This window comes from Papilio xuthus, unplaced genomic scaffold (assembly GCF_000836235.2).
Source record: "Papilio xuthus unplaced genomic scaffold, Pxut_1.1 DF827870.1, whole genome shotgun sequence".
NCBI classification, from domain to species: Eukaryota; Metazoa; Arthropoda; class Insecta; order Lepidoptera; family Papilionidae; genus Papilio; species Papilio xuthus.
The window spans coordinates 1,088,761-1,112,500 of NW_013530779.1; the positions used below are offsets into that span (position 1 = coordinate 1,088,761).

General features: G+C 35.3%; 1 protein-coding gene across 1 annotated transcript in view; it reads left to right on the forward strand.

Moving 5' to 3' along the window:
* The first annotated feature begins 1,322 nt into the window (after positions 1–1,322).
* LOC106115212 (protein jim lovell) overlaps positions 1,323–23,740 on the forward strand; it is an 86,706-nt gene continuing 64,288 nt past the window's right edge. The window contains exon 1 of the mRNA XM_013308530.1: positions 1,323–2,060. The gene's annotated coding sequence lies outside the window, so the exon portion shown is untranslated. The remainder of the gene's footprint in view (positions 2,061–23,740) is intronic.

The following is a 23,740-nucleotide window of genomic DNA, read 5'->3' on the forward strand; positions in this document are numbered from 1 at the left end:
AAATAATTCTATTACATGTAGCTACATACTTTACAGTGAAAAAGGTTAAAATTAGTTTAAAGAACGGAAGATAATTGTCAAAAATAGTGTTTTATATTTCGTAATTTCGATTTATAACTGTTTACAACATCAAAATTCGTTTATGAATAAATGTTTAGTCAATTGTGTTTTAAAATAACAGAGATAAGATAAATCAACGCGAGCGTTCATGAAATTAACATCATAATTTAATAAATAAATTATAACAAACAATTCTTGTGTGCCAGTACTTTTTTTTCGAAAGATAAGGAGTTCGTATACCATTTTAAAAACATACGGTATCTACAAAGTCAATAAACCGCGTAAATTTTCCATTCAATGTTTATTTAACCGCTAAAAATAATACTTAGTGTAGAAATATTTAAATAAGCATTAATACAGCCGAGTTAGTAATTCGTCATACTTGTAATTACCACTTAGTTTTTTTTTGTTTATTTAAGTTGATTTTTGTCGAATCATGTTTTCAAAGTGATATACGACTCCAGAGTCAAATTACAAAATGTTATTCGAGTAAATCAAACGTCACGAGTAATTCCTTTTAAAACGAATAATTTAAAAACGTATAATATTTTATACAGTACAACTAAAATGTAATAATTCTTGCACAATGTATTAGACACAGTCAATTGCTGTGCCAGTGAGGCCGTACCGTATATAATTTTCTAGGGAAGTCAGTTTCGAAACAGTCAACAAACTCGACGAAAGAACACGAACATGACTCGTTCGAAAATATTAAATGAATTTTTAGATTATCGATCGATTCCGTGAGCCGAAGTCGCTAGCTATACAATTTTTATGTAATACAATAACGCCCACAACAACAAGTGCACTTTTTATCCGTTGTATACATACACGGTGCGGGAAGTTACGCACACTAATGCAGATTTACATAGAAAAACAGCCGTTCCATCGTTTCTAATAAATCTCTAGCATAGTATATGTAGAATAGAATAAAAAAAAACTTGAAAATAGTACGGCTTCATTCATTTTCCTGTAAAAGTGTAAATATATAAAGTACGCACGGCAAAGGGCTATAAAGTTTAGTTTTGCCCGCGAGCATTAGTTTCCATCCCTTTCTTACGACCGAACGCTTTCGAGTTTTCCCGTACGCGATCAACTCAAAATACGCCAAAAATGACGTCGAGGCGAGCCAAATGTTTCAAAAACAGTGTGTCGCGGTGTCTCGTTTCTGTGTACGGTCGTCGCGCGCGCTCTGCTATTTTATTATTTGGAATTTTCCAATTCACTGAACATCGGCGGTCGTAAGTTTTACAAACGGATTAGTATCCGTTTCGCATTTTTCGCAAACTTAGCGCCAAATACGAAAGTCGAAGAGTCGCCGTCGACGTTGATAAGGTTGTGAATCGCTTGGCGCGCGATCGCTAACCCGCCCGAGTTGGAACGCCGCGCTCGCCTATGATCCGAGGTGGACACGGCGCACCGCTCCAATCGGCCGCGTTTCACGTAGAAAATTCTGACAGCTCGAAACCGTCACAAGAAATAATGTCGTTTTTATTACATTTTTTGATAAATTATTATTCTAGTTGTGATCCGACGATCGGTCGGCGGCCTTATCGATTTTCCTATTTAGCGCGCGACTGTATTTTGTACTTTTTCGAAAGGTCCGCATGCGAGTGTCTAGGCGCTTTCGAAAAACGTTTTACTTGTATTTTCTCGCGGCGAACGGACGTCGTGCGCGGTGCCGTAAATTGGTAATAATTCCGTTCATTACACGGTAATACGCCGCTCGAATATGGGTTAGTGCTTCGATGGGAGTAACGAGACGGTGTCGAAGTCGACAGTGCAACGTTTAAAATGTTTGTTACAGTGCGTGTTTTTACTGTTTTGTTTGTCTAATAGTTGTGTCTAGTGCATTCCGTGCGTGAAAGCATTCGGTAGAATTGTGTTTTTATGTTGTGACGGATGTCTGGGGGACGAAGCGGCGGGTTACAACGCAGCCGAGATCGCATGTCGGCTGGCCACCCGTCTGTTGCTTGGACTACTCGCAGTTGCACGTATCAGTAAGTACTCCGAACCTAAAACAAATTGGTGAACCGCAACTCGGTCAACAGTTCATCGAGAAACAGCTATAAACTATGTCTGCTGCAGTCTGCACAGAATTTCCAAAATCAAAACTGTTTTAATTAGGTAGCTATGATACATCCAAACCAGTTGAATTAAAAAATCCAAAATTCATTAATCCATATAAACGGAGATTGTTGCAATTTGCATAGATAACATAAACATAGATTTATTCAAATTTATTCTAAGAAGGATTTTATGTCTTAAAATGTGTTAAATCTATCTGATTTTATCTGTGCTTAATCTTCTAATATATTTTCTAATAGTACATTCCAAAAAGTTTATTTCAAAAATGCATTAGTGATTATAAAAGATTTAAAAAAAAATTATGAGAAAATCTTGAAATAAAACTTTTATTTTCACTAAACTTCTTGATATTTATAATTTCTTACAACATAAATAAAACAAAAGCCTTCTTATATCTTGTCTTTGTAAGGATTAATAGAAAAATATATATTGATTTTTCCTGATTTAAAATTCAATGAACGAAGAAAGAAATTGATTTTAAATATTCAAATTAAGTATAACTTTAAATGTACCGTGTGAAAATTTTATGTATCTAATTTAGTGTTATTTTATTAAAATGAGATTTGGAATAATTTATACAAGATTAACATTGTCTTTTTATATTATTTATCCTTAAATCTATAAAAATTTACATCAAATGTATATATTTCTTATTTATAAACCAATGGACAGATTATAAAACTTTGGTAGGATAGTTTAGAGACAGAGAAAATTGTTTTTAAAAACTTAATTGATTTTATCTCTATGATATTTGATAATATGTGATACATATAGTTAATACTACATTCCAATTACAATTTACTTTATACAAGATTCTTTGAACCAATTTTACACTAATTTTATTTACAGTATGTTATTTATATGTTAATCTTGTATTTATAGAATAACAAAATATATTAAACAGTAATAAAAAAGATAAATAATAATAAAAGGCTAAATTAATAACATCCTATAATTTTGGTCAAATTTAAATATTTTGTTTTAATCTGATACATAAAATACAATAATATTGAACAAAACTTTCTGTTGACATTTATTAAAAAACTAGTTGTCGCATGTGACTCTGCTCATGTGATTTAATTAGTAGCCTATATGATCTTCCAGATTTTCTAAATGTATGCCAAGTTTCAGTGAGTTGGTCTGTTGATTCTACATCACCTTTCAGTAAATCTCCTGTCAAAATTGGTCCAACCACTCCGGAGATTGTCCGGAATATTGCTTTTTCTGCAGCATGTAGTACATTGAAGTTTCAGATTGTGTGTAAGATATGTGTAAGAAGATAGTGGATTCAGATTCAATGGCTGATTGTATGGAGTACATACTGTGTAGACCTTCCGTAGGGATAAGGGCGGGTTGATGATGATGGTTACAAAATAAAAAAAGTAAGATTGACTTTTTTATTATGCTTTATATTACATATTACTTAATTGATAAGAATTGTTATTCTAAGGTTATCTAAGTGTTATAATTGTCTTTATAATAAAAATGAAAGATTAACACTTTCAATGATACTAGGATTTTGTGGCATTTATTGCTGGAAATTACTAGAAATGGAGTAAAAATTAAAAAATGTTGATATCCAAAAGTGGATAAGCAATTGATAATTTTAGCTAAGACTAGTGTTCTTCCGTGATCTATGCAGAATTAAAAAATGAAAGTAAAAGTAGTCTATAATATTCCTGCTTGTAACAGCTACCTTATCCAAGTCTTGTTAAAATTGGTCCAGTTCTTCCAGAGATTACCTGATACAAACAAACCTAGCTGACATACAAACAAAAAAAAAATTGAATGTAAGGGATGGCAATATGTTAATACTAGTGCAGTTATAGTGTAGGCAGAGTTACTGCCACACATTTGGCAAGTTGATTTTCATAAGAAAAACTTTTAGTGGCATTGCATGTGTTAAGTTTGACTTTGCTCTATTTATACTTAATTTTATTGCACTTTCAAGGACATCATGTTTTAAATGTGAGAATAACTGTGGGTTTCTGAGACTGAAATCTCTGTATTAAACATATTGTCATCCCTGTCAGTATCTTTGACAAAATAGAGATGAGAATATGTTTTAAATGGAGATTTTGGTTTTAGAAACCCACTGTAAGTCTATTATTACATGCTGTGGTTAAAACAATTTTGATTTTGAGCTGTTATTTCACTCCTAAGCCACGGATCACTTGTGGTTTTTTTTTTATTTGCTTTTTTATTTAAATTACCTTTTTACCTGAATTGGAGTTAGTTTTTTAGGTGTGTTAGGTACATAGTCATATTTTAGCCTAAACTATTTGAATGAATATATAGAAATTACTAAATTGTTTTTTTTTTTTATTTCTTGGTCAGAATGTGTCATTAGTGCAGTGTCATTGGGTTTTATTTTTTTTATCAAATTCATTTAGTGACTAAATAAGTTATTATCTGTTTACATTTGGCTGCTAGCTGTCGCCCGCGAATCCCTCTTAATAAGTAGCCTATGTGTTCTTCCAGACTATGTTCTACATATGCGAAATCTCAGAAAGATCCGTTGAGCTTTCCCGGAGAGAATTTTAAATAATCATGTATACATCATACATGTTATGAGGAGGGATGATCATGATATAAGCAAAAAAGTAATGAGATTGAATGATGATGGCTACAAGGGTAGGGGAAGACCAAAAAAAGTATGGAATGACTGTGTGAAAGAGGATATGCGTAAGAAGGGGGTAGACTCGGATATGACGGCTGATAGAGATGTATGGAGGAGTAGTACATACTGTGCCGACCTTCAATAGGGATAAGGGCAGGTTGATGATGATGACATCTAAACATTCTTATTTATAATATTAGTAGATATAAACAAGTTTTTTGTTGATTACAAAATTATATGAACCTACTAATGGTTCGAGTTGTAAACAATTTCATACAAATGAGATGAATTAACAAACATATAAGATTATTTGAATTTTATTTATATTTATTTTGTAAATATTAAATAATCATTAGAGATGATTAGAGATTATCTAATTGCCGTATTTATAGTCAGAGTATCGTCATCATCAGCTCACTATACATCCCCACCGAGGAGCTAGGAACCTACCCTAAGTTATGTGACTAGGTTATAGTCAACCACGCTGGCCAAGTGCGGGTCAACTTCACACATATCTTTGAATTTCTTCTCAGATATGTGTAGCATCACGATTTTTTCCTTTACCTTAAGAACGTCGAATAAACGTACATATGTAAATTGGAAATCAAAAAACATATTGGTACATGGCGGGATTCGAACCCAGGACCTGCAGATCGCAGGTCAAGTGCTTGACCCCTGAGCCACCGACGCTCAACAATCGGAGTATATAACTTTTTATATATAGTGATATTTTGTGTATATACATGTTAGAAGGTATCTCTGGAACAGCTGCTTATTGAAATTTATCATAAATGTAGAACATAGTCTGGAAGAACACATAGGCTAATAATTAAGCTTTTTGTTATGGCATGGATGGAGTTGCTGGTTATATTTTTTTGTACATTCGCAGCAACCTACCCTGATGAGGCCCGTGAATAAATTCTGATGATAGTCAGATGTTCAAAGGATGCCATCTTTATTTTAAACAAAAATATTAAAAACAAATAATAATCAGGTTTAATGTGATATTTTTGCTTGTGCTATTATATTACATATTATTTTTATTAATAAGACATTTGACATTGTTTGACTTTGGTTTGTGACGCATTTTTAGATCGACGACTTTAGAAATGAATGTCACAAAAAATATAAATAATTCATTATTTTACGTCAATGTGATCAGTTTACAATATAACTAGTAGGATTATAAACAGACTAGCTGTGTTTAATTATTAGCCTATCCGTTCTTACAGACTATGTACTACATGTGTGCCAAAATTCATGGAGATTCGTTCTCGAGATACCTTCACACATCCATCCATCCATCCAAACATTTGCATTTATAATATTAGTAAGACTAGCTGCTAGATATTTTCTTTGTGTGCATCCTCTCCTCCGTCGATTAAAGGTAGGCATCGCATATGCAATTGCGTATGTCTATGGCCAACGGTCACTTCGCTATATCAGCGACTTCAGGTGGCCGCTTGCTCGTTTGCCACCTTATGATATAAAAAAAGAAGGCACAAATGTATGTTGAGATTTTGTAATAGACAATTTCTAAATCTATGTTTATTTAAATCAGTTTAGGCGTAGTCAAAGACAATCTTTATATTTGTGATAAAACGCAACATTAACAATGATACGAGTTGTTACATGAACTGTATTAATACGCTTTCGGCCCGGTCATGTCATTATTGTTATCTTAATAGGTCGGCTTGTATTTTGGCCTCATAGACCTATTTCTGGAATGTTGGTAATGATATAGCCGTCCCTTTCACACGTTGATACCGTTTTAACTTGCATAGATTAAGTCGTGCATGCACTGTTTAAATATCAGACGCCGTAGACCTACCAGTCGTCGCCTGCGAGCCCGTCCGCGTGATAAAAAAATAGTTGATAGCCTATGTGTTCTTCCAGACTATGTTCTACATCTATGACAATTTTTAAGATTAATGCATCTGGAGATAACGTCTAATATTCATCTTAATATTCTTATTTATAATATTATCTATTATATATATATATATATATATATATATATAATGGATGCGTACCTTTATCTTACTAATATTATAAATGCGAATGTTTAGATGGATGGATGTTTGTTTAAAGGTATTTCTAAAAGTCTTGAACGGAGCTTTATGAAATTTGATATACATATAGAACATAGTCTGGAAGAACGCATAGTCTCCTAATTCATTATCATCATCATCAGCTCACTATACGTCCCCACCGAGGGGCTCGGAGCCTACCCTAAATTATGGGTGATTAGGCCATAGTCAACCACGCTGGCCAAGTGCGGGTTGGTTGACTTCACACATATCTTTGAATATCTTCGCGGGATTCGAACCCAAGACCTGCAGATTGCAAGTCAAGTGCTTGACCCCTGTGCCACCGACGTCTCCTAATTATGTTTCTTTAATTCGGTGCGGACGGAGTCGTTACCGACTATTTTACGAAGGCGCTTGTCGCAAATAATCATACTAGGTCCCCAGATGTGTTTATTTGTTCAAAAATATATTTTTCATCTCCCACACAGTACCTCAATTATCAGTTTTATGTTATATACTTGTAATAAGTATATAAACATTGTGGTTATGACTCATGTAAATATGTGTTGAATTAATACATTATTGTGATCAGCGTGGTTAGACAAAATGCATTCGCTCCGAAGCGAATCCTTAACACGTTGAACGCCACGCGTATTTCTAAGACTATCCCGTTCAGGCCACGAGCGCCGCTTATACTCAATGGTTTGAAAGGGCCGGTGTTTCCGATCGCAGTACAAAATAGTTTAACGTAACGTTATACCTATAGGCTTTGTTTTAACACGTTACACGCCAAGTCTGTCTGGCGCGACCTAAACAAAAACTCTAGTGTCAGCCACCGATGGCTGACGTTTCTCAACGTGTTGACGAACTTTCAAATCAGATTAAAACGGCGATCTATATACTGTTTATGTTAACCTAAAGCGATCAAAGAAGACTAACTGTAGGTTTCTGAGACGATACTGTAAAACATATCGTCATCCCTGTCAGCTTTGACAAAACAGATATAACAATAGTTTGAGACGGAGATGTTGCATTCAGAAATACTGTGGAAGACAAGATGGTATATGACGATTTAGAAATACGAGAAGAATCTTTTAACCTGAAAGTTATTGCTTAATTGCGTCTAACGTAATTTGTGCATGCCTGTAATTGGTATACATATGTAAAATGTTTGTGTGATTATTGTTTTCCTCTATTTTATATGTATGTTGTTGGCTTGTCTTAATAAATAAATAATCAGTTTTATCCGTCAGTTTCTAACTCACTCCGCTGGGATAGCGAACCAAAGTGATCGACAAGGTCGTCTGTCCTGAGAGCTTAGACAAAGTGCATTCGCTTTGAAGCGATTCCATAGCGAATTTAAAAAAAGTATGTAACCGACGCGCGAATATGATTTATCGAAAGTTATTGTCAATTGTGCCGTTTCGCCGTCGCTTTTAGCTCCCGCATGTCCAGGTCTACGGCGTCTCGCCAGCAGTACTGGACTGTCAGGGGTTGGAAATTTATATGGAAGTATGGTCATTTTTACAGATATTAGATACTTGGAACTTATTTTTTTGGCTGTTACTTTATTATAAATAAATATTTTAATATTTATATAAATTTTACCCTCAAGGGTGCAAAATAACATTAGGGGATGAATGTTAGTTTTACATTATGTCAGGTTTATGTGAATGTTTTGTGAGTAATATGTTATATCGTTGCTTTATTATATATAAAAAACACTTACAGTACTTTTTTTTAATATATATATTATAATAAGGTGGCAAACGAGCAAGCGGCCACCTGAAATCGCTGAAATAGCGAAGTGAAAATTCGTTCGAATATGTTAAAGCAGGCTCTACCACTGTTAAAACTATAATGTTGTTAGTAAAATAAGTATAAATAATCGATAGAAGACGAAGTCGCGGGCACAGCTAATGTGTATAACGAACCTATTTCTAATTATAAAGTGTCGAATGATGACATTTTATTGGGTCGCATCTGCATAATTGGAGTTACGACAATTTGAAACAAAATTGATGTACTTGGTAGCTTGTTTATATTTTTATTGACAATATTTGTGGTGGTTAGTACCATCCAATGGTCACTAAGGCACATTTGAGATAGATAGATGCGGTCGTAAACATTTATTGATAGTTTAGAGCCGTTGAGAAATGTCGGATATAACGTGAATTTAATCCATATTATAAAATGAATCGAGTTACAAGCAGTTACTGTAAGCCCACACACATAATTATATGAGTGAAGACGTTAAGATAGTAATATACTATAAAATTTTATATGTATTTTATCTACGTAATAGATGACCCGTGTCAGAATACGATCAGTTTATAAGTTAACCAGCCAGTGATTCCGTCAGTGCTGAGTTTAAAAAGTTTGTAGTCTATGTGTTCTTCCAGACTATGTTCTACGTCTATGACAAATATCAGCAAGATATGTTCAGCCGTTCTAAAGATACCTTCTAACAAACATACATCTAAATTTTCGCATTTATAATATTACTAGTTAACACGAGTGTCGGTGGCTCAGGGGTCAAGCACTTGACTTGCAATCTGCAAGTTTTGGGTTCGAATCCCGCCATGTACCAATGTGTTTTTCGATTTCCGATTTACATATGTACACTTACGGTGAAGGAAAACATCGTGATGCTGCACATATCTGAGAAGATATTCAAACATATGTGTGAAGTCAACCAACCCGCACTTGGCCAGCGTTGACTAATTACCCTTAACTTAGGGTAGGCTCCGAGCCCCTCTGTGGGGACGTATAGTGAGCTGATGATGAGCTAACACCAGTGATTATATCAGCGAGGTATTAAAATAAAACTTAGCAGTCTATGTGTTCTTCAAGACTATGTTCTACATCTATGACAGATTTCAGTAAGATCTGTTCAGCCGCTCTGGTAATACCTTTAACAAACATTCATTCATCTAGGGTTGTCATATCTCCTAATCTAATAGCCTGACTAAACATCCAGTTTAGCCGGACATCCTTCATTGGCTATTCTCGTTTACGAAATGTAAAAAGCCGGACAAGCCGGACAGTTTCTTTTGAACGGACACTGTCAAACGCTATGTCAATTTAGTTTATAATATTTTATTATATCAATAGATGGCGGAACATATTGTTTAGATCGCGGTATCAATTTATTTGGTATATTTTTCGACTTGCTGATCGAATTTAATTAAAGTTGACTCGCACAAAGATATAACCAGTGTTTCATTGTGACTACTCGATACTCCTCCAGTGAGAGGGAGACTTTTTTGAGACTGCTTTACAGACACGCAATCAAAAATCCTACCTATCTCCAGCTTTATCCGGACGCCCGGCAACGCTACATCCATCTTAACTTTCGTATTTATAATATTAGTAAGATAGATATCGCCTACGACTTTTACGTAGAATTAAAAGTTAAAGAACTATTTTGTCATTTAAAAGGTCAATACAATGAGTTATTATGTACGTTAATCTACGAATAAATTAAATTATAAGAAAAATATTTAAATACATTAGTCATTTCACACCCGTATTCATGACCGTTAGAAAATATTTATCACAAAACATTTAGGAACAAAATCTGCATCTTTTAAATTAAGACTTTGGCGGCAAATTTTATTTAATGTAATTAATTTTGACTAATTAATTTGACATTAGGAAATGCCCATCCAATAGACAGATATAGGCTGATGATTAATAAAATTAACTAATATTATAAATGCTAATGTTTAGACGGATGTTTGAAGGTATCTCCAGAACGGTTCAACAGATGTCGATGTTTGTTATAGATGTAGGACGTAGTCTGGAAGAACACATAGGTACTTGTTAAGTAGTAGTAGTTAACAGTGGTAGAGCCCGCTTTAACATCTTCGCACGAATTGTCCCGGCTCGCCCGGTGAAATACATCGACAACACAGAAGACAGACGTCAAGTGGAAGCATTTCCGCGTACAGTTTGATGAGTGTGCGTCCCGGAAGCCTAATTTAGTCCTCTTTCCCTTCCTAGCCTTATTCTTATTAGCAAAGGATGGGAAGTGGAAGTGGACTTTCCGGATGAGAGGATGCATGGAACGGGAAAATATTTTCTCTCGTATGTCTCGTATGTCTATGGGCAAGGGTCACTTTTCTATTTTAGCGTTTCGAGGTGGCCGCTCGCTCGTTTGTCACCTTATGATTTAAAAAAAAGTTTGTTACTAATTCCGTGCGGAGTCACGGTCGCCAGTTATGCTATTAGCTTACAGATACATACCTTGTATGTAAAATTCTCGTGTCACAATGTTGGTTATTCTGTTCCGAAACGGCTTGACCGATTTTTATTAAATTTTATATGCATATTTAGTAGCTCTGCTACTATCTTATTTTCAATTGGCATATATGTAGAACATAGTCTACAGCACATAGGTTACTTATTAAGTGTTTAATGCGGGACGGAGTCGCGGGCGACAGCTAGTAGGATTATAAAGCGTTAACATATTTCTTTATAACTCAAAATTTAAGCAATCACGGCATATATTTGAATTATTCTTTTTGTACTGAAAAGCCCTAAACTGACGACACACTTGAGGTTATGTATTTTTACGCCACTATTCTTAGGGGGTGAGTAAAATGAAAAAAAATGTCATGCGAGAAAGGGACTAAAATGGCCAACCAATAGCAGCAAAGATGGTTGCCATGGTAACGGTCATTCTCGACCAATGGTGAAGGCTTTCCTTGTGATTTGAGCGTTTGAATTTTGACATTAGAAATTGAAAGAACGTCAGTGGCTCAGGGGTAATCTGCTGGTCCTGGGTTCGAATCCCGCCATGTACCAATGTGTTTCGATTTTCGACTTACGTATTTATCTGACGTTCTTACGGTGAAGGAAAACATCGTATTATTTTTGTCAAATAAGTTTGACAGGTGCAGATGTTCTGGTTTTAGAGTCAGTGGCTCAGGGGTTAACGCACTTGACTTGTAATTGATAGGTCCCATGTACGAATGTGTTATTCGATTTTCGATTTATATACAGGGTGTCCCAAAAGGTTACGTACATAGGAAGGGGGATGATAGGGGTGGTCACAAGGGTCACCAGAAAAATAAAATAAAAATTCCCCTCTGGGTATTAAAAAAAATAAAGGGCATTTTTAAAAAATTTAAAAATTTTACACCTTCTGGGGCTATTTTGTAACCAATGACCTACAAATATTGCTACCTTTAAAAAAAAGCTATTATGTTATCATCAATAACCCTTTATCAATATGAAATAAAAAAAACAATACAACTAACAAAGATTTTAAAGAAAATTAAAATTGCCCCACAAGGTGTAAAATTTTTAAGTTTTTAAAAAATGCCATTTATTTTTTTTAATACCCAGAGGGGATTTTTTATTTTATTTTTCTGGTGACCCTTGTGACCACCCCTATCATCCCCCTTCCTATGTACGTAACCTTTTGGGACACCCTGTATGTACATTTATGTGACGTTTTTACCGTGAAGGAAAAAATTCAAAAATATGTGTGTCAATCCGAACTGGGCCAGTGTTGACTATGACCTTTTTTTTCAGAGGGGAATGTCTTATGCATACTCCACGCCCCAGGGGGGACGCGGTAGTTATGTGGGATTTTCTTCCGGATGGGAAGCTTACCCATTAAACCCCTCTGTTCCTCCTACGCATCATGGCTAGGTCACGGGCACGCTTTCCCCCCGTGAGGGAGCTGCCTCGGCAGCTGGCGCAGACGGGGCCGCGGACGTGAGCGAAAGCGTGCCCGTGGTCCCGTCCCGATGCGTTGGAGGAACAGAAAGGTTTAGTGGGTATGCCTCCGCTATGAAGGAGAATCCCACATAACTACCGCGTCCCCCCGGGGCGCGGACTATGCATAAAGCATTCCTCGCTGGAAAAAAAAAGCCACGGGCACGCTTGCGCTTTCGTCCGCGACCTAATGTTGACTATGACCTAATCAACTCAGGATACTCTGAGCCCCTTATCGGGTATATATAATGATTTGACAGTTTTTCTTTATAACAAATGTATGGAATTTCTTTCGGATGAAACACAAGCTATGTTTATGATAAAACTATCTCTATAGTTTATTTCAAAAATGTAATTTTCCTATTGAAATAGGCCCATATCACGCCTTATCTAAAACTATTTAATGACTTTACTAATAAATATTAAGATCTTTCTTAAAGATATCAAATGCGGTAGAAAACCTTTTGAACTACCCACTTAATGTATTTCATTTAGATCGGTTTTTTTATTTTTATTTCTACATTTATGATGATATAGATGCAACTTTGTATTGGATGGATGTGAATCATAAATTTAAAAACCCCTATGAATCTCGGAGAACAAAACTCAAAGAACATCTGCGGTTCCACAGGTCTTGCAGATGTCCATGGACATAGTTGAACACCTTGGTGTTCCCGCTGCACGTTTGCACCCTTATTTTATATTAAAAAAACTAGCTATACCCGCGACTTAGTCCGCGTATTACTGTATTTGAGCTGCGCGCGATACTGGACAATATTACTTTTTTTTCTAAAATAAACGTAGCCTAAGTTACTCCTTATTACATCAGCTACTTGCCAATAAAAGTCCCGTCAAAATCGGTAGAGCCATTTCAGAGATTAGCCGACACAAACAGACAGACAAAAATAATAAAAAAAATATTTTAGTCTATGTACCGTATATATATTCATATACATGTAATAAAAAACGGTTATTTCAATATTACAAACAGACACAACAATTTTATTTATATGTATAGATTAATCGTTTCTTCTTCTTTCTCAGCCGTAAGTCGCCCACTGCTGGGCATAGATCAAAGATCACCACGATGACCGGTCCTGTGCTACCTGCATCCATTACGCTCCCGCAAACTTTACCAGGTCATCGGTCCATCTTGCTTAATCGTTTAGACAGTCATAATGGGACTTATATTCAAACCTGCATATTTCTTAGTTTACAAAACAACTGACTGCACCCCTGACATTGTGGAGAAGAATACGAATCGGATGATATATATCTTGTCTAAATCAGTGGGCCTACCATGAATATTTCTGATAATCGTCATCGTATCGTTATTGATAAAATTTAAATTAAGCTACGCATCCATTAGCCCACGCCGGACACTTCGCACGCACGGATTAAACGGATCTGCGTTGTCTTTGTGTCTTTGCGATGTGGGTTCGGATGGATGTAGCGCTGTCTCGGGCTATGTTGCGAGCAGTGCGGTGCGGTCCAATGGACGTGTACCTTTAAAGTTTATGCAATGAGTTATCGGGCGTAAGTATGACAAATAAATTTTGATATATTTCGATGACTACGAAAACGCATATCGTAAGTATTCACGATAGACTCTCTGGGACGTGTTAGTCAAGTCACCTTTCATGTAGAAGAGATAATGATCGAAAATTAAATCACTTAGTTTTTTTTTTAATAAGGCAAAAAATAACCGTGTTATAGTCAAAATTAATAATGAATCGATTAAACAGTAAATAAATGTTTTCTCAACACGTATAAGATTTAAATTACACATTATGCTTGTTTTTTTAAGTCATCTTGAATCACGTTATTTTTTTTTAATATATAAGGTCAGTCCCTGTCGTTCAACACACCCAAATATGGTCGTTTTATGACATTTTGGACGATATTAGAGATTTCTAAAGATATAAAAAAATCGAACGAACATGAATATTGAAATTATATGTAATTTATTATGATAAAGGTGCGCCAAATTAGGTGGCAAAATATCATGCTATAAATATCATCAGCTCACTATACGTCTCCACTGAGGGGCTCGGAGCCTACCCTAAGTCAGGTGACTAGGCAATAGTCAACCACGCTGGCCAAGTGCGGGTTGACTTCACACTTATCTTCGAATTTCTACGCAGATATGTGCAGCATCACGATGTTTTCCTTTGCCGTTAGAACGTCGGATAAATGTACATATGTAAATCGAAAATCTAAAAACACATTGGTACATAGCGGCATTTGAACCACTTGTAGATTGCAAGTCAAGTGCTTAACCCCTGAGCCACCGATTATAAATTAATTGACCGTAAAGGCCCTAACTTTCTCTAAACACGTTAACATTTGACAAAATGATCGCAATTAACTTGAATGAAATGTATTTAATCGATTGAAAATTAAAAAAAAATCAACAAACATACACTACGATGTTAATTAAATAGATTATAAAAGTTAATTTAGAGTTATAGATAGTATATGGCCGTTGACAGAGGTTGGCCCGCGCACATCGGATTATCTTTGTCAAATAAGTTTGACGGCAGATGTTCTTGTTTTAGAGTCAGTGGCTCAGGGGTTAAAGCACTTGACTTGTTATCGACAGGTCCTATGTACCAATGTATTCTACAATTTTCGATTTACGTATGTACATTTATCCGACGTTACGGTGAAGAAAACATCGCGACGCTGCACATATCTGTGAAGAAATTCAAAGATGTGTGTAGTTAACCCGCACTTGGCCAGCATTGAATATGTCCTAGTCACTATAACTTAGGGTTTAATTAGCTCGCATGTGTGCTATCTCCATTTTAAAGTCATATGTACTCGCTCTTTACATCATGTAATAGTTGACGCCCGCGACTCCGTCCGCGCGGAATTAAAAAGTAAATTAGCCTATCTGTTCCTTCAGGTTATGTTCTATATGTATGCCAAATTCCAGACAGATTTGTGCAGCTGTTCTGGAGATACCTTCTAGCAAATAAGCAACTAAACATTCGCATTTATAATATTACTAAGTTATACGTAACCAACGGTGTGATATACGAACGGTGAAGGAAAACATCATGATGCAACCTGCACAAATCTGAGAAGAAATTCAAAGATATGTGTGAAGTTAACCCGCACTTGGCCAGCGTGGTTGACTATGGCCTAATCACCTTTTACTTAGGGTAGGCTCCGAGCCCCTCGGTGGGGACGTATAGTGAGCTGATGATGATGTATACGTAACCAAAAATTGTGACCTCTTGTAGCCTTAAGTCCTGAATCGATTTTGAAGAGTGAGGTGTCATTGGATTCGTATTCTTCCAATGAGAGTCATAGGGCATGTAGTCAGTTGATTTTTTTTTGTTTTTAAAGTAACAAATCATGTTATTAAATCCATGATAATTACAATATCGTCTAGTCTAAATTATCTAACAATGCGATGTCTTTATTTCTCGAGGTTTACAAACGTTACTATTGTTAAATCATATATTATTGTTGTAACTTTGAATTCCTTTTCAATGTCAAGGTTAACTATGTATATAATTATATAGTTTATATAAAAGGTTATATACATTAATGGAATTGTTTTTATAATTTGTCTATTACACGCTTTTACATAGATTATATCATAGTTAAGGGAACATACCCATACTACGTGACCTATTTTTTTAGTTTTTTCGACCCCTCCCTTCCCTCGGTGACCACTCGTAGTACATGTCCACCCCTTTAGTTTTTACGAAGTAATTCATAATTATGATTTTTAATCATTTCACAGATAAAAATTGAAAAAGAAATAATTTGGCTCATACTCTTCTTTATAGCATAAGACTGCGCGCATACTTAAATTACTAGTGAATTATGTATTATGAAAAAAAAACAAGTAACGACTATGTGACTAAAATCTGAACTCCCCCCACACTCCTGTGACTGACCGTAGTATTTTAAAGACTCCGCTACCCCCTCCCCTAAACGGGTCACGTAGTATGGGTACGTTTCCTAAAGGCAGTCTTCTTTCATGACAATTAAAGTGGTCGCGCACTTTGTGACGACGTCGTGGCGTCGACGAGTGGATGCCGCGACGATCGCGAGTCGAGGCGTTGTTGGATGGGTGGGAAGTTGATTAGTCTGCGTTAACCCTAAACTGTTTAGGTTGTTTTTTTGTAAAGGCATTTGATAACATTTTCATATTTTAAACTATTTATATTAACAAATGTATTTCTGTCATGTTTATGTCGTAATAAATACTTAAAGGATGGATAGGAATATCAAATTTATTGATTCATGTGACCGCATGTATATTAAATAGGATATATTCGTGTATATGGAAATTTATATAGAATATATTAATTTTTTTTTATCTATGCCTAAGTTGACTACTATAAAATTTGGAATTTCTAAATGACTATCAGAGATCATCGCGATAATTTTTAAATGGCCATAAATTATTCGATTAATATACAGTATGTGGCAGAGTACAGTCGACAAATTAGGTACAAAATTACAAGGAATTTTGGTCCATTTCTGTTAATCGTGGTATGGTCAGCGTGGAATGTAAAACAGACTATGTTACTCCAGTATAAACTAGCTACCCACCATTAGAGTCCCCATCAAAATATTTCTGTTTTTTTTTTATAATATAAGGTGACAAGGAAGCAAGCGGACTGAATTATTCGAAATAGCGTAGCGACCACTACCCAAAGACATCCGTAATAACAGATGCATTACCAACCGTTAAACGACGGAGGAGATGCACAGAAAGAGAATATTTCCCCTTCTACGCGTCGTAAGAAAAGGAAAGGGAAAGAGGACTAAAATTAAACCTCCGGTACGTGTTGAGCTGTTTCAGAGATTATACGGAACAAAATAAGACGTGCAGACAGACAACAAAAAATGGTTTTATCATCATCAGCTAAAGGTCCCCACTAAGGATCTCAGAGCCTACCCTAATTTATGTGACTAGATCATAGTCAACCATGCTGGCCAAGTGCGAGTTGGTTGACTTCACACATATCTTTGAATTTCTTCTCAGATATGTGCATTGTCACGATGTTTTATAAGTAGCTTAAAAGATTTTCTTTCTATTTTTTTTAAATATTATACAAATGTTCGATTCGTATTTATATGTTTAAATTACCAAACTAATAAGTAGTATTAAGTTTTGTTTGTCCAATTCATTGTTATAAACAATTCATTGAATTTTGACGAGTGAAGTGATATTCGATTCATCTTTGTCAGTTGAAGATAGAAAGTTTTCTGTTTTATACAACTAGAAATAATACAATAATATAGTTTTAGTGTGTTTCAATGAAGACGAACAGTTAAAATTCCAAGTCACGTAAATTTTTATATCCCTCGACCACAAGACTCCGTTGTAATCATTATAACGGTCGCAGCATTGAGCCTATCCGTTCTTAGCTTTTGTTTGTCATCGCTTGAAAATAATAAAACGAAAAAAAAACGAGAAATAGAAATGCTCACGTCTGTTGACTTCGTGGAAGCCGTGTAACGGAACGTTTTTACTTTTGAAATGTTTTCATATTTATTTTTACGATGAGTTTTGACTGTAAAAACATGTATGAAAACATGTAAATATATGTTTTAAAGAACTAAGAGTTTTTACGTGAGTTTTTAAGTTTAGTAATGATCAGGCTTTTATAGCAAAAGGTGGTAGACGAGCAAGCAATACATAACATAACCATACAAACGAATCACGAACCTCGTCCTTTTGTGAATAATTCTTCTAAGTGTGATAGATGCCAACACGAATTGGTCGACTCGCCCATGAATACCATGACCACACAGAAAACAGACGAGAAGTTGAAGCAATTCTACGTATAGTCTGATTAGTGTGCGAGATGGGAAGGGGAAGTCAGTATGGCGGAGAAGGGGACGCATAGGTAGGTATCCTCTTCTGTGCGTCCCTTCCTTCGGTTAAAGCAGTGATTCCCAGACTTATTTTGTCTACTGCCCACTTTGAGAATAAATATTTTTTTAGCGCCCCCATATTTTCACATATTTAAAAGCAACTATAACTTCAAATTAAATTAATTAATTATTGTGAACTATATATGTATATTAACGGAGAATTCTAAACGAAACTTTTACTATTACCTGCAACTTGGGACCTGCAGCGCCCACAATCTATCGTTATCGTCCACTTTGGGAAAGACTGGATTAAAGATAGACAACGCACCTGCAATTGTATAGTCTGTGGGCAGATATCGCATCGCTTTTTCGGCGGATACAGGTGGTCACTCGCTCGTTGGCCACCTTTATAATACACTAGCTGTCGCCTGCGACTCCGTCCGCGTGGAATTAAAAAAATAATAAGTAGCCTATGTGTTCTTCCAGACTATGTTCTATATGTATGACAAATTTCATCGAGATTTCATCAGCCGTTTTGGAGATACCTTGAAACAAACATCATCATCATTCTTACGGTGAAGGAAAACATCGTGATGCAACCTGCACATATCTGATAAGATTTAAAGATATGTGTGAAGTTAACCCGCACTTGTCCAGCGTGGTTGACTTGACCTAGTCACATAACTTAGGGTAGGTCCCGAGCCCCTCAGTGGGGTCGTATAGTGAGCTGATGATGAAACAAACATCCATCCATCTAAACATACGCATTTATAATACAAGTAAGTTTAAAACAGTATCTTTGACAGTGTAAAGATATGATACGTCAAAACGTGACTTCTCAAATCTCAAAGTAACGGCATTTTAATTACTCTCAACTTTATTGTGCCGGAGATGGAATGTGTTAATTTTCACTGATAACTGGGTATCCGAAGTACTGTTAGAAAGAAAATCCGACAGTGCCGGTGTACTGGCGCAACACTAGCCTTACTGAAATATCGAAGTTTATGTTCCCTCACTTATGACACTTGACTTTGTAACGAAAGGCATTCGCGCCAAAGGATTCTGACTATGATATATACTTATAAAAAAATCTTACTAATATTATAAATGCGAATGTTTAGATGGATGGATGTTTGAAATAATCTCCAGAATGGTAGCATGGATCTCGTAGAAAGATAGATGTAGAACATAGTCTGTAAGACCATTTAGGCTACTAATTATTATTTTTTAACCCCGCGCGGATGGAATCACGGGCAACGGCTAGTAATATTATAAATGCGAATTTTTAGATGGATGTTTGTTAGTAGTAATCTGCAGAACGGCTGCATGGATATCGCTAAAATTTAGCATAGCTTTGGACCATAGTACGAAAGAACATGTAGATTACTAATTTCCTTTTTTTTTTAATTCCTCGCGGGCGGTATCTAGTGATTACATAAAGATGAAATTTAATTTATATCTACAAGAATCTTTATACGTTAGCTGCCGTGTCGGACTATGTGTCCGGCAAGCCATACTTCCATTCAACACCTCGCTGTGGCGTTCTTAATCGAATTGTTGTATATAGCGTGAGCCGCAAGGCCCCATTCGAATGGTTTCGGACAAAATTAAAAAAAAAAATCGTTTTTCGAAAAATCATTCTGGCAGCTAGCGTTTTGAGAAACTATTAGGCGTATGTATACCGTTAAAAGATTGCTTAGTATATAAATAACAAGAATATTAATATGTTAAACAATCGCGTTAATAAATTCGAAATTATATTTAAATAAAAAATAATGTGAAATTTCTTTTTTTTTTTGAAATGGCAGGAAGTCAAAAGTGTTCAAAGATAATAAACAGGTTCGAAATTTAAATTTTTGAAAACAATCAAAAAGTTTTTTTTTTAGCAATAAATAGCCAATAGAATAGGTGTGTTTTAAACATAATTATATTTTCTCTGTTATTCGGCCTAAAAAAAAGTATAATTTGGTGATATTAAATTTGTAAAAAATTTCCAAAATACTAAATTACAACGCATAGGCCGAAGTTTAAAAAAACATGGCTCTATTTTTTTTTTTTTGGAGAAAAATTTAGATAAAATGCACATTTGGAACAGAGGCCAATGCTACCAACATGATAAATAACGTATGTTAATATGTAACTGGATATATTTATACGACGTGAACAACGTGGGCGGAGGTTTTTAAAAATCAAAAGACTTTGTCAAATGTCAAATGATCTCTTTCTTAATCATTAACTTAATGAGAATATTTAATTGAGGAATTTAGTTTTGTATAAATAGAAATTAATTTCTACGCTTCGTTTAGTAAAATAGTCGACGATGTACTAACTTTACGTTCAGCAACTAATTCTATTTGTCTCCTTGTACTGTTTATTGTGTTGACTACTAGGGAAACAATAATGACAGTGGTATCCAGTTGCCTTCCGTCATCGCAGTGATGTTCATGTAGGCTAATTCAGTTTTGTCAAAATTTAATAATAAAATTTACTTATCCTACTAATATTATAAATGCGAATGTTTAGATGGATGTTTGTTTGAATTTATCTCAGGAACGGTTGCATACATCTCGGTGAAATTAGTCATACATATAGAACATATAGGCTACTAATTAGGTTTTTAAGTCCGCACAGACGGAGTCGTCTGCAACAGCTAGTATATTCATATTTCAGTCTTTACCACAATTAACAGTTGTAGAGCTAACTTTAACATCTTTGCACGCAGAAGACAGGCGTCAAGTGGAAGCAATTCCGCGTTTCCTCTGATGAGTGTGCGTCTTGGAGGTCTAATTTAGTCCTTTTTCTTATAAGGATGGGAAGTGGAAGTGGACTTTCCGGATGAGAGGATGCATGGAAAGGGAAGATATTTTCTTTCTGTGCATCCTCTCCTCCGTCGATTAAAGGTAGGCAACGCATATGCAATTGCGTATGTCTATTGGCAACGGTCACTTCGCTATTTATGCGATTTCAGGTGGCCGCTCGCTCGTTTGCTACCTTATATAAAAAAAAAACCATATCTAAACATTCGCATTTATATTAATAAGATTAGTAAGATGAATATAAAAAAGCTCGTGGGAATTAAAGTATTTTGCTATTTAAAATAATAGATGTATGATAATAAATACGGTTTTGCAGATGGTATTAGCAATCGAGATTTTATCGAATAGTTTTGACAGGTTACGTGGAGATTTTTTTTCAATGTAACCTTTTGCAAATATTTAATATAAAGCTATTTTCCCATCGTAAAGTATTCTAATTGACATTTTTTTTTGTATAATTTACAATTATAATTATAATCTGATCCAGATGAATAATTAATAAAAATATGTTAAGTATCTTTCGAAATTTCTTGATTTTGTAATGAGCACGTTTATACGAAACTAAAGAGGGTTGGACCGGCCATTTTAAGTTGACTCACCCAACCCTTGTTTTTTAAGTACTTCCGATAAATTGAGTCACTTTTAAAGTAAGAAGGAAAAAGTTTACCGATTTCGTAAATTTTGATTAAGGTTATGCCACACGAGTGACGCGGGAACGGCATCGACGACTACTACTGACTCTTGTATTTACATATTGTCATCCTCTGCATATTCTTTGATAAAACAGAGACGGCGATATTAACACCAGTGTCTTAGGGTATTACTATAAAAAATTAGACCTTTTTATACCGTGACTATAATAATGTCTGGTGTGTTTTGACAAATCATAGCTATTAAAAACATTATCATGTGTAGTCTTGAGAAATTATTTCTTGATTAATAACCACATTGACGTACATAATATACTTCACCGGCTTTCAAAGGGTTAAAACTTTTGTTTCACTAAACAATATCTAACTACATTTTTTTGGATTAATACGGGTAATATTATATAGCAAATAGGGTCTTGACAAACAGACGAACGGACAACAAAGTGATTCTATAAGGGTTCCTTTTTTTTGATGTAAGTAACCCTAAAAAACATAACCCGTTTTGTCATTCAAAGTGACCGAGATATTAGTGAGCTGTTTGGCTGTACTGCATTTAAAATAAAATAACATTTAATCCTTTTAATATTATAACAATAAATTTACAAAAACATAAGAATTAATATAAACGTAAATGCCACGATCCAGTCGGGCGAAGGAGAACACCGCGGAGTTTAGTAGGTAGGCCGGCTTTGATCCCAAACCGTCCCTGCTGCCCCCGCAGCACGGACGGTGAAGTGCATAAACGCATTCCCAGCGTTAACAAAAAAAAAACAATTAATAAGAAGAAAGAAATATTTATAAAGAGTTGCAATGCTGACCGGGTAAGTTTTCACTCAGTTTTGTATGCTGGGTGTTCCTCTCTGGACCACTCAGCGCTGATCTTCCGTGAGAACCAATAGGATTATCCGCACGCCAGTTACGGTATTTCGTGTGGCATCTCTCTTAGAAAAGAAAGTTTTAATTACACTGATACCTTATAAACTCACTTTATGTTTCAGTTATTTCAGTAGGAATTAAGTTAAAGTTCGAGAAAACTATTACTTTCCTAAGTCTAGTACTAATCCTTTGGACAATTTCATAATAAGAGATTGGAATGGAGCGTCAGTGGCTCAGGGGTTAAGCGCTTGCAATCTGTAGGTCCAGGGTTCATATGCCGCCGTGTACCAATGTGTTTTTTCGATTTGAATATTAACAAACTTATATAAATAACGGCTAAAACACTCACCAATCCTGCTCACCCTGATGAAGGGCCCCCGATGGGCTCGAAACTAGTCGGTGCCATCACCGGATTATACGTGAGGATTTTAGATGTTTTTATATAAGTTTATTTAAATATCTCATGAAAGTTTGAATAATTTAAATATGTGTATTTATCCGACGTTGTTACGGCGAAGGAAAACATCGTGATGTTGCACATATTTGAAAGAAATGATAAAAATATGTGTGAAGTCAAACCGAACTTTTGACGTGCATATTGCGTTGCGTTACTGCCTGACGCGTGCGAACTTTTAATCGAAGTCCAAAAAGGTTATGGTTCTTTTGAACTTTTCTATAATGCGGTTAACGTACACATTACGTCTATTTATATGTTTCAAATATATTTTAATTGATGTCTCAAGTCGGTGCTCTTTTATAAAAGGATATAACGTGCGTCATAGATTGATGTTGCCCTCAAAACCGGTTCAATAGATAGATTCACCTGTTTAGAATTAAAAGGTTGATGATTTTTAATATATTAAAACCTTAAAGTATAAAGAAACGGACTAGGATATATTCAATTGTCGCCCGTGATTACGTTCACGATTAAAAACTTAATCAGTAGCTTATGTGTTCTTCCAGAGTATGTTCACCCTTGTCAAATTTCAGCGAGATTCATGCAGCCGTTCTAGAGATATCTTCAAA